Here is a 13,029-nt window from a genome sequence, read left to right on the forward strand (position 1 = left end):
CTGATAGGAGTACCTGGTTATTTGAACAAGGACACAGCAGCATAAGTAAATTACCACAGCTTATTGTAAAACAAAAAGTCAACGTGATACTTCAAGCTGGATCAAGTACTTTGGCACAGGAACCAAACTAGTTGTTTCTGGTAAGTATGTTTGTTCTTGATTAATTCTATTTACCAAAAGAAAAACAAAGGACAGAAAAAATTGAACCGAATAATTTAACATAAAAAAAGGAATTTGCACATAAGCCATGTATTGCTCTCGATCTGTATGTGGAACTGCCAAGGACACGAATGGATTGAATGAGGGGAGTTTTGGTCCTAATGAGTAAAGTGAGTACAAATGTAAAAGGCTGGAATATTTACTGACTGGCTGTTAAGAATCAGGAAAGAGGGAAATTGAGAGTTTTACATTTAAAATATTGGGCCAAATTCATCTCTTGTGCAACTCCATTGAAAGAGTCCAAATGCCAGCAAGTGTAAAATTCACAGCACAGGTTTCAATTTAGCAAGTGTGAGTTTGTTATTGTTAGTGCTATATCAGTGTACGTTGAGTAATGAAGGAAAAATGCATGAGGTGCAACAGTCTTCAGATTCTGAGTATGTTTTTTATAGACTCCTAGACTTTAAGGTCAGAAGGGACCATTATGATCATCTGGTCTGACCCCCTGCATGCTGCAGGCCATAAAACCGTCCCTACCCCTTCCCTGGACTCTGCTGTTGAAGTCCCCAATCCTGTTTTAAGTGACTTCAATCAGCAGAGACCCTCCTGCTAGAGATCCCTGCCCCATGCTGCGGAGGAAGGCGAAAAACCTCCAGAGGCTCAGCCAATCTGCCCTGGAGGAAAATTCCTTCCCGACCCCCAAGTATCTTCTCTTTTGTGTATAGTATTCTTTATCGGATTAAAGCTACAGAAACAATCAATAATATAAGTGCTAGTTAATGTTGAGTATATAACAGTATTTACAATACATTGCCTAGTAAATGTCATTTTCTAAACTATACATTAAGAGCAGGTTAAAATATAAAGTGAAGCACAGAGGTTGTGATTTGACAAAGGGCAGAGAGGGAGAGCCAGAAAAAAGGCAAATCTCCCTGAGTCCCACTCTCGTGCTTTAACCTCAAGAACATCTTTCCTATCTAGGCACTTTGGAAATCAGAGGACTAAATCCTGCTCGTTCACTAAAATTGATGGAACTGAAGTAATTCACTCCACTCAATTTGCCATGCACTGATGTATGTGAAGGAGCAAAAAACATTTTTGGTAGCAAAAAGGAACAGGAATTCACAAAGTGCATAAACATGGTTTAGTACTCACACCATTAAGTGGCCGATAGCAAGTCTTGTTCAGATTGTGGACTTTGTATTTAAAATATGAACTTCAGAATTTTAGTCTGATGAAATTCATAACTTGATAATTCATTAGTTTTTGTAGAGGATTTCAATGATGTGAGTCTGGAGTAGTAAAGTACTTTGGCTCGGGCACCAAACTAGTGGTTTCAAGTAAGTTTCTCAAAATGTTTTCAAAGCATACATTTACTCTGAGCATTTACTATACTTGTTATCCAGGACAAAAATCAAGCTAATCATAAATATATAAGGTAAAATCCTGATTCCACTGAAGTAAAAGGCAAAATTCAACTGATTTCAATGGGGTCAAGATTTCACCCACCCTAGTCTCTCTAATTCAGAAAAAAACAGTTACACTTGTGCAATCAATGAGAATGATGTAAATTGTTTGGAGATCTTGTTTAGCAGTGTAACACTGAGACGATTATGCAAAAATATTCAGAAGTGGAATCACTTATTGTTAGCTATAAATGTAAAATGTAGAACTTATGTTTTTTTATACAATACCGTATATTTAGCAGCCATCATATGAGTTGTTGAGCTTCTTCAATGCTCATTAATTTAAATAAAAATTGAGGATGATCAGCACTTAGAGGATCTGGCCCTTAGGTAGCATTAAAGGGTAAATTTATAGTAACAATAATGGTAATGTGTTTTCTTTTCTAAAAAAGGCTCCACTTTAGGAAGGCACTTAAGCATGTGTCCATTCCTATTCAGCAAAGTATTTAAGCATGTGCTTAACTTTAAGGCCAAAACAAGGCTAAAATGCAGTAAATCTTCTTGTTTCCATACAATAATGAGAAAGAAAGGTTTGCTTATTTTTACATAAACATAAGATTTATATAATAGATATAATCCTTTAAAAAACTATGATAATTGATCCAATAATATGATTCTCCATTTTATTTTTAAAGATGATTTCCCATTGTTAAAATGTTTTAGCCATGTTTGGATTTAAGGGGATTGAGAGAATTCTGTGTCTTTAATTAGGTTTCCCTCTATATACAGCTAAATGGTTCTTGCTGGGTGCCTAGTCCCTGAGACAAACAAATATTTCTGAAGAGAAAATGTTTTCTGTTGGGGAATATTTCTGATTACACTAAATGGCAGGCAGTAGCCAAACTAATTCTCATGAACATATCCAATTTAAGAGCTATATTCTACCCTCAATCTATTGTTATCATTTGGAGCACTATCATGGAATGATGGAAGCATGCAGGCTTAATTTTATAACCTCAGCCTCTGGACCCTAATTTAAAAAGAAATTTGTTCCTTTCCACAAGTTATTAGACACATCTAATGTAAACCATATTAAATCAGATTAATTTCAGGGACAGATTTTCAATGACACGTAGGTGCCCAGGAATGATAGTTAGATGTCTAAGTGCCCATTTGAAAATTTTCCCCACCATTTTCATATTATTTTACATGCATTCTCCCTTTTTACTATTTTATTGCAAAGCCAGATAGCAAATCAGATTTTTTTTAAAGCAACAACTTCTGGTTCATCAATATACTGATACTAGATCTGTACAGTATTTTGCAAAGGATTTGTTCACTGTGATACTTCTAGTGGCTACTACATCAAAGTATTTGGCTCCGGTACCAAGCTCATAGTATCAGGTAAGTTATATGGTAATTACAGTAATGCAAAGATAAAGAGGCTTATTGTGATCATAGAAAAGCTTTTTATCACCGGTAAGGTCAACAATTGTAAGCTCAATATTGTGAAGTACTGAGCACTTAATGTGAGGTGCTGAAAAATGACAATTCCTGTAGACTTCAATGGCAGCTAAGGGCTGTCAGCCCCGCATAGAATCTGACCCTGAAAACACCAACTTTTCAGTCCCCGAGCAAACCTGTAATTTTTACTGGTAGATGTAAAATAGATTTTTTTCAAGTTAATGAATATTTCTAAAGATCGGCTGTTTAATGACATTTTTCAGAGGATGTGCCGCCATAAGCTTGCGGGTCCTTGGTCCAGTTGCAGAAATGTATCTTAGCTTTGATATTACTCCAATTCTTTCACTAAAATTAATAAACATGCATAAAACTAAATTGTGAAATAAGTAACGTCATGCTTCTCAATTAAAACAAAAGACGCAATCTCTGAAGTAGTCAACAACTTCATAGCTGAATTCCTGTTGCTATATCAGTGTAAGTGAAAGAATTTGGCCCTAGAGATTGTCGTCTTGTGTGAAGTACCTTGGCATTGCCGCAAACACACACTTGCAAGTGTTCTTAATACTGTTTAACAATATATACTTGGGGCCTGAGACTTCTTTGCCTTGCTCTTGGAAGCCATTTACACTCATGAAAAGTCAATGGGAAATGCTACCATTTTGATTAAGTTGCATGTTACACCTAGTTTGCATTGGTATACCTGACTGCAGAAACACAGGACAAAGGAAAATCAGGTCCTTATCCTTCAGAATCATGCTCTGCACATTTATATAAATCAACAAGAAAGGTCAATCTATTTTAAACCTTAATTCAAAATCAGGTTTACCTCAGTACCCCTATAGCTCTCAACTAAAGGTAAATTTTTGTAATACTGCCGATTAAAATGAATACGTTATCATACTTAATTCTAAGCATATCTGATCAGGGTCAGCATGTTGTTTTAAGTGAATATTCTATAGACAAAACTCCCATAGATTTACCAGATGTTTTGACTGTGTAAGGAATGGAGAAGCAAGTCTGTAATATGTTCAGATTGTTGATTACATCATGAAGACCTAAGATTGCTCACTTGATTTATTAGTGTATTAAAACTGTAGGATACAATGAAATATTTTAGCAACAAAATATCTTCTCAGAGAGAAATATCAAATATTGTCTAAGTAAATTCCTCCTAAGAAAAAAATAACCCTAAAATCATGGAGAAATTCAGACCCTTGCACAATTCTAAGTAAAATCAAAAGAAATTGTGGCGGTTTGTGCTAGGGCTGAATTTGACTCCAGAATTATAGTAGTCGCAGCTTTTCGATTCTAAGAACATGAGGTAAAATCCTGATTCCAGAGAACTTAATGGCAATGACTTTTGGGCCAGGATTTTACCTATGTTGTGTAAGCGTACTTCTTAGCATGGACAATATTATTCACAAGTATATTGAACAAGCAGAAATTGCTTGTAAAGACATATATAGTGAGCAGTTTTGATTTTGCTCTCACACTCGTCATTCCTCTTTTTAAACTGACTTCCCTCCATTCATTTAAAATGGAGTTACTCCAGATTTACACCAGTGTAAGTGAGAGCAGGATCAGGACCTACCAGAATTCTTGCTTAGTGGAATAGATGAGTAAAAAGATATGCAAACAGAACCATGCTTGGTGCTGTCAACGAGCACAACATGGGAATAATGGTGCTTCTCTTATTGTATCCATTAAAGTGCATCTAGTCATCATTAAAGAAGTTTACATTAAAATGGTATAACTAGATTCTTCTGAACACAATATTCTAGAAAAAACCTGGCAGGCTCTGTACAGAAACCAAAGATTGAATTGAATGTGGAGACTGAACTATCCCCTCTCGTCTCTAAAGGTTGTCCTTTCAGGACAAAATTGACATGGCTTGGTGGGATGGTGTGAAGAAGCTTCCTCTGTCCCTGCCTGTGTTGTATCTATCCTGTGTAGAAAGGGATTTAGTCTATAATGCTATCTATATGGCAACTTTCAGAAGCACTTGGTTATTTTATTTTAAAATAAGAAAAATAATTCACCAACATTTTACATTAAGTTTCATACCAGAAATGAATGCAAAAATATTTGGCATGCTTATTAAAAGATAGACCCAAAGATCATATTTCACATGATATGATGGAAGTTACTTGCATTTTTATATAACAATGTGCATTAAGAACAGAGTGATCAGTGTAGATCATTAATTATAAAGTACAAAGGAACTACTATTACTGATAATTATATTGATGATAAGATTCTCAGGTAGTCTAGGGTTGGTTTAAATCGGTTTGCTGCATTTTGAAACAGTTCTAGCTATTGATTTTTGACATTACCGACTAAATATAACAAACTAAAGAAAAAATATATAAGTATCTGATCCAAACCCATTGGCCCTAAAAGACCAAATCCAAATTTATGGCAGACAGTGAAGTGCAGTTGTGAACAAAGAATCTTCAAAGGACAGGTGTCCACCTTAAAAAACTTCATGATAGACACCGTCGCTGGCACTTTTAGCAGAAATACCAAGAACTTAAGGGATATTAAGAATAATTTACCATCTCATCCTTTAAAGGTGACCTTTGCAAATAGATTTCAAATACGCTGTTAGGACCTGGTGAGAAATCCAGCACTAAATAAAATAGATTCTCCAGCAATAGTCAAAAATCACTCATCACAACTTACAATAGCATTACTAAGCACTGGACCACTGTTGTAGAATGCTGAAATATTTTCAATTTTGCATATCTGCTTCTAGAGTACTGCAAACATCCAATGCTGTCTATTGGAGTTTGGGGTGTCAGAGGAATACAGGATCAAACATTTGCCATTTTGTAAGGAAAAGCCATTTAAATCAGAAGTCTAGTATATTAAAAAAACAACAAAGAGTCTGGTGGCACCTTAAAGACTAACAGATTTATTTGGGCATAAGCTTTCATGGGTAAAAATCTGATGCAACCGAAGAAGTGAGGTTTTTACCCACGAAAGCTTATGCCCAAATAAATCTGTTATCCTAAGGTGCCACCAGACTCCTTGCTGTTTTTGTAGATACAGACTAACACGGCTACCCCCTGATATTTAGTATATTAAAGTTATTCTATCAACTTCTGTTCACAATTGCACATCAAATAATATGAAGCTATATTGGACTATATTGAAGCTATATGGGCCAGACCCTCAATAGAGCTCCTTTGATATCCAGTAGCTGAAGATCTGGCCCATGAGTTTTTGCAAAGCACATGAACACAGTGAGAACAATGATATCAAAGTCTTCGGCTCTGGCACAAAACTCATTGTTTCAAGTAAGTTCTATAGTAGCATAGAGAAAAAGTTACTTGTGATAATATAAATTTAGCAACTGCAGAGCACAATTTATTCAAAAAGGATAACAGACAATTGAAATGTGATATGCGATCTACAGCAAAAGAATCAATGTCTTTACTATCTAAATGTGAGGTTAATGTACAGAATTCAAAGTAAAACGAATTAGTGATCACATTGACTATTAGTTATTGAAATAGAAATTTTTTTTGCTCACCCCAAGTCAAAGCTGGGTTGTTCTCTTGTGTAGGGGTCAATACCCCCACCAGGAGAACATCCATAGTTCCATCCTGTGTGGGGGGCAAGCCAAAGAGGCAATACTAGGGTACCCTGTGCAACAAAGAACAGTGGGGATCGGGGGTAGGTGAGTGGTGAGGGCATGGAATGGCCAGTGGGTCTCTGACTAGGGAGATCAACTGGTTAAAACTCCTACTTAGTGGGTGAGCAACTGTATTGACATTATTAAAGCTCCCAGACTATGATGCTCTAGCTAGGTTGGGGGAAAGATTTCATCTTCCCGTCCATCATGTAGCTCTCCTAGAGAAACCCCCTTTACTCTCTTTAGTGCGGTAACTAGGATTTAGCCTCTCATATGGCAAGTATGTATTAATCAGGAGATGGAAGACGTTAGGAGTGAAATCCTGGCCCCATTGATGTCAATGAGAGTTTTGACATTGGTTTGGATGGAGCCTGGATTTCATCCTACTTTTTTCTCTCTTGTTAAGGGCATAGGAGCAGGTGAAAGGTCTGGGAGAAAGGATGTGCACTGGAACCAAGAGAGACAATATTTGTGAATATTGTATATGTGATTAGTATGGTAATTGTCTATTGCAGAAAATCAATTCAAATTTATACTAAAACATAAATGCCTTCACATAAGAGTGAAGGGGTGCAGGAATAAAAGGGCCTGATCCAGCATCAAAATTACCCATATTTTTAATAACTATAGGACTGATCCTGTAACATGCAGGACCAAGTACTGATTTTGCCCCAGATCCCTAAGTGGCCCCCTCTGTCGAGAATTTGGACTAAAATATTTTGTAGCCTTGTCTATATCAGCAAGACTCTATGCAACATGTGCTATAAAAAGTCGAACTAGAATTTGGCCCTTGTTGCATAATGTTCCATAGGGCAAGCTACATTTAGGTAGCTAAAATATGCATCTCAAAGTATCTCTCTCCTTTGTCATTGAGACTTCAATAATAATATAACCAATCCCCAAGCCAGCTGGCCTGTTACGATTCCTTTTAATTATACTGCACAGGAAAGCAAAATTGTATTAGACAGTTTTACTACTGAAAAATTTCAGGAAACCAGTCAAAATAGTGTTTGGAGGGTGGAAAGATGTCATGAAACATCTTGGGAAATGGGGATAAGTCACACTGTACTTAAAAATGAGTATTTTTCTAATTATATGTTTATTTATACTGGTATTTTAAAAATGCACCCATTTGACTACTCTGACAGTAAAGGGACAAAAACACTGAGCATCGGGCAAAATTTAACTGAAATATCCTTTTCCATCAATCCACTAGGTAAGAGAAAATAGTACAAGTCCAGCATTAGGTCTCAAATGTCAAACAGATCTTCTCTGTCAGTGAAATGAATTATTTTCTTTTAAACAGAATTTAAAAGCTACCAAATTAATATTAATATACAGTATTTGAAAAGACCAATGTAAGGTCACCCTGAAAAATACATTGAAATTTCCACCATTTCTTTGGCTGAATTAACTGGCTCTCAGTTGTGCCTATTTAGCTATGCTTGTTCAGATCTGATCCCTCTAAATAGAAATGTCTTGGGCAGTTTTTGTAGTAAGTTGCAACACTGTGGGAGCTGCGAAAATCTTTGGAACTGGCACAAAACTTGTCGTAACTAGTAAGTTTTCAGACAAACTATTTTAAATGTTTCATAATGGCAAAAATCTATCAAATTAAGCTCAATAATTTATCTCAATGCAAGAAATGTACCCTGACTAAAATTTTATTACGAGTGTAATAATTTATTAACAACACTAATGTCAATGAAATCATAAGTCACTGGCCAGCAACAGAGAAATGCCGTAACAATCTTTTTCTCTTTTTGTTGTAAATAACACTAGGTGCTCAGTACCCTCAATGTCTGTTGGTTTCAGTGGGAAATGAGATGCATTCAGAACGTCACAGGCTCATTCAGCACTTTGCTGAACCAAGCACATAATGCAAAATTTAAATTACAAGCATACCATTTACTTATTTTTAAATAAATTCTGACGGAATAACGGACTTTGTTCTCAAATAGAACATCAGCATTATTTACATATGAGAGTTTATCTATAAGTGGCATGCAGATTGCAACACACACAAAAATAATTAGCAGTCAATTACAATTTAACTGTGCAATCCTCACCTTAGAAAACCTCCTATTGAAACTAATAAGAATTTCTTCTGAGCAAGGAGTGAAACCAAAGGGCCCAGAGTCAATTGCCGCCTTAAAGAGAAGTGACACTTAAAATAATAAAAATATATCAAGTATATTCTCTTACAACACACCTTCCTTGTTAAAAGTTCCATTTAAATAAATTAGACAAGCAAGGTATTTTGAAAGGTTAAGTTGGACCAAAACAACAAGTAGCTCCACACTGGTAACTATAATTGACTTGTAAATTAAGGGTCTGATCTTCTTAAAGTGTCTTATGCAAAGTCCCATTGGCCTCAAGGGATTGTAGAGCAGACCTAAAGTGAGGCCAGAAATTTAAAATTGACTTTGCTCATGCATCTGCACATCCACTTATGCAAACACACATGCTGCTTATATATGTACAAAATTCAGATTTTATATTGATAGACACTCATCTAACCATGTGCAAATACAAAAAACTATATGTATTTGCAAAAGTGTTGACATGTAAATGTAACTCCAATTTCTAAAAACATCTAATGAGAAATGTCAGAAATAATCATTAGTTTTTGCAAAGCACAACATCACTGGGCAGGAAGCTATGTAAAGGTTTTTTGAATGCATACAAGACTCGAGTGAGTAAATCGTTTGGTAAACCTACTGTTGAAGCCCAATCCTGTATTCCTGGGTGGTTTTGGTGCATATGGAATGTAAGATTGAGCTCCAAATGTCGAACAAATTAGTGCCGGAGCATGAGGATTGAAATAAAAAAGAACAGAAAAATCAATTTCCTACATTGGTGATAATTTCCAAAATGAGGGAAAGTTCTTTAATGAAGGAATTTTTCTTGGTTAGGCAGTCTTAGGTCTCAGCTGTCTTCATTTGCTTCTAAATTTAAGATATTTTAAATACTTTTTGACACAACCCTAGTTCCAGGGTTATAGTTTGGTTCAGTTCCAAATAGTTTAGAAAATGTATCGTTTACTGTCAGCCATATGAAACAAGCAGACAGACAGTGATTTTAGTATGGAAGTCTTTTTTGGTCTAGTTCAGTATTTATTATTTCATTCACTTATACAAACTCAAGGATCAAATAATATTTTTATCCTTTCTAGTTCAGACTTAATAAAAATATATTTGGTTGTGGTTTATCCAATTCATAGCAGGCAGCAATTTTTAAAAATTTTATGAAGTGGCAAAACATTGGGGTTTTTTTGTAATTTTCTTTTTGATCAGCTCTATTCCTAGAGTGACAATATTAATAAGAATTATTTAATAGGAAGAATTGTTTAAAAATAATTCAGGAGATACAGCAGAAATTTACTAATTGGCACTTCGCTAACCCGCTTCAGGATTTGGACAAAACATTCCCTCTATTCCTCAGCAAAGATTTGATAGCTGAGTTCTGTTGAGCTCCATTATTAGTAATGCTTCATAATCAAGATTTTTCAGAAGTGATTCACTATAGTTAGGCTCCTAAATACTTAATTGGGTATTTAAGTGGCTTGATTTTCAGAAGTGCTGACTGTTATGCATAACACTGCATTACATTTGTCAAATAAATGAACAAAGTCATTTCAGGGTGTATCATCCTTGCTAATTTCGTAATTAATATTTGTCACTGAGTGATACATGTTAATGTATTTTCTGTAATTTCTCAAAATGGCTTTCAGCAAAAGTTCCCCCTGAAGGGATATTAACTGGTTCCTCAGTAGAATATAGGTCATTCCTTATATCATTTTATGGTGAATCATTGAAGAAAAATATTATCAGCAATGGTTAAATTTCTCGTTGTGGACAAGGCTTAAAGATTGCTTGTCTAACTCTCTTTTTAAAGGTGCTAACCAAGGTTCATAAATAGTATACTTGGTTAGTTCAGGGCAAATTTATCTCCTGATAAAATATACTGGTGATTTTTAAAGAGAAGCCTTATTAAAAGGTATCTGGAACATTTATTTCCCAACCCTTTGGGTATGGCTACACTGCATTAAAATCCCATGGCACCTAGTCTCAGACCCTGCGTCCATTGGCTTGGGCTCGTGGGGCTCAGGCTGCGGAGCTAAAAACTGCAGTGTATGCATTCAGGCTCGGGCTGGAGCCTGGGCTCTGAAACCCACCTCCTCGCTGAGTTTCAGAGCCTGCACTCCAGCTCACGTCCAAATGTCTACACTGCAATTTCAGCCCCAGCCCTACAAGCCTGTGTCAGGAGACCTGGACCAGCTGGGGTCTTTTATTGCAATGTAGAAATACTTTTCCTCACATTATCATAGAGTTTTTTAATATGCAAGTTTTGGTTAACTAAAGGAGAGATTTTCAAAGTAGGTGTTTACCTACCATATGTGCCTTTCAAAATCTCCTCTAATTTATTAAATGCTCACTGATAAGGGAAGTGAATGGAGAGTGGTTTGGATGTTAAGGTTGCCTTCACTTTGATTTCCTTGATATTTATTGATTACACTATAAATGTTGATTATTTACATTAGTGAAGTACTTTTGTATAGGATAGCATCAGAGTTTAAACTGATTATTCTCAAGACTGTGTAACCGAGAAATTCAAGATAAACAATTTTGGAAAATTTGAGCTAAATCCATTTGGCTGGTTTTGAATTTTGAGAGTATGCCAAAGCAAAACACCATATCTTAGCTCTCTTAAAAAAGAGAAAATATTGTCTCCACTCTCCATTTCTGACTATTCTAGAGTTCCTGGAATGGATTTGAAATGAACCAGAATGTAAACCTGTACTTAGGATCAATTAAAAAGTACAAGGCTCTGCTCCTACACCCCCACAACTCTGGGGCACACCACCCTGCGTGAGGTGGAGGGTCCAGGGCTCCCCATAGCAGCCTGGGCTCCCTGGTGGCTCTTATTACTGCCCAGCTCCTGGTTAAAGTACAGGATTGGGCCTCAGAAGATCTGGAGTCAATGCTTGGCTCTCTTTTACACACTCCCTGCATAACCAAGTCACCTGTCCTCTCTGGGTTTAAATTTCTCCTGCTGTGAATAATACCTGCCTCACATAGACATTGAAGCTTAATGCATTAAAGTACATTGACATTCTTGGATGGAAAGTGCAACACCAGTGCAACTACCACATTATATAATGTATGACTCTGACTTTGTATATTTGTTTGATAGTGGAGCGACAATGCATTTATTTTGTGAAATCTGCCACTGTTGCACTAACATCAGTTCAGTCCCACCAAGGACACCAAGTGCAGCAGTGCTAGTGATGGCGTTTTTATCATGTTGTCAATTAATCCTGCTCAGAGCAGGTCTAGAAGACATGGTGGTAACATGCCAGTGAATGCTATTGTCCTCACTACACCAGTTCTCCCAGTACTCACCAGTGAAGATTCACCAGCACTATTGCAATGCTGGGAGATGTTCCCAATAAACTCTTGGGTAGTAAGCAAGCCCTTTGACACAACCACCTGTACATTTTGGAGGAACCTCTCTCTGTATGTTCCTTTTCAATTTTTTGTACCCACTGTCAGTTATTTCCCAGAATTACTCTGCAGGTGAGTGAGGTGGAGGTGACAGTGTCTGTCTGCGAGAGAGATCAAATCCTCTGGTAAATTCCCTAACAACTGCTAGATTATCATCCACACCTTTTGTCTGAAATGAGGTGGGCTTTCTCAGATGTTATCTCTGTTCTGTTTTAAAACGTCTGTGTATGCAGAGGAAAATGTTTTTCCCCTCCCCAGTAACCATATAAAAAGATACCAGTAAATTGGTAACCCACAAACAAAAACAATCCCAACATACAGCAAAATATATATCTAGGGTACAGGCTCCCAGCTGCAGCTGGTTGATCACATAATGCTGGTTCCCCTTCATTACCATCTATTAAATTTCAGTAATACAGCTAAGAACGAAATTCTCTCCAGGTATCATTTTTCCATGTAAGCAATTGCTACAGGGATGTTATGTCATTGCGGATGGAAAGAGGAGGTGGTCAATGCTCTTGGGAATAGGAAATGGGTTGTAGTCTATGAGATAATCTCTCTTTTAATATGTGGACCACACGATGAAAATGTTTGAGAACTGCCTGATCCAACAGTCTATTTCCAATATTAAAATCAAATAGAAGCCGTCATCTAGTTTCCATTTTAAGGAGTGACCATTAGTTAACAGAAAAGTTGCAAGGACATGCAAATAGAATCACTGGGAAGAGAATTTATGTATCAGCTTTATGGTGACACAGAAATGTGAAATTTGTTAAATTCTCCAAGCAGTCAAGAAACTAGGATTACTTCATTAGAAGTATTTTCCCAGCTACTGATAGGAGTGCCTGGTTATTTG

The 13,029-nt window shown here is 36.4% G+C and overlaps 1 protein-coding gene across 1 annotated transcript in view; it reads left to right on the forward strand.

The window, feature by feature from the left end:
- The window catches only part of LOC128831306 (uncharacterized), a 102,797-nt gene that overhangs the window by 43,838 nt on the left and 45,930 nt on the right, over positions 1–13,029 (forward strand). The window lies entirely within an intron of this gene.

The sequence above is a fragment of the Malaclemys terrapin genome, chromosome 2 (genome assembly GCF_027887155.1).
Source record: "Malaclemys terrapin pileata isolate rMalTer1 chromosome 2, rMalTer1.hap1, whole genome shotgun sequence".
NCBI classification, from domain to species: domain Eukaryota; kingdom Metazoa; phylum Chordata; order Testudines; family Emydidae; genus Malaclemys; species Malaclemys terrapin.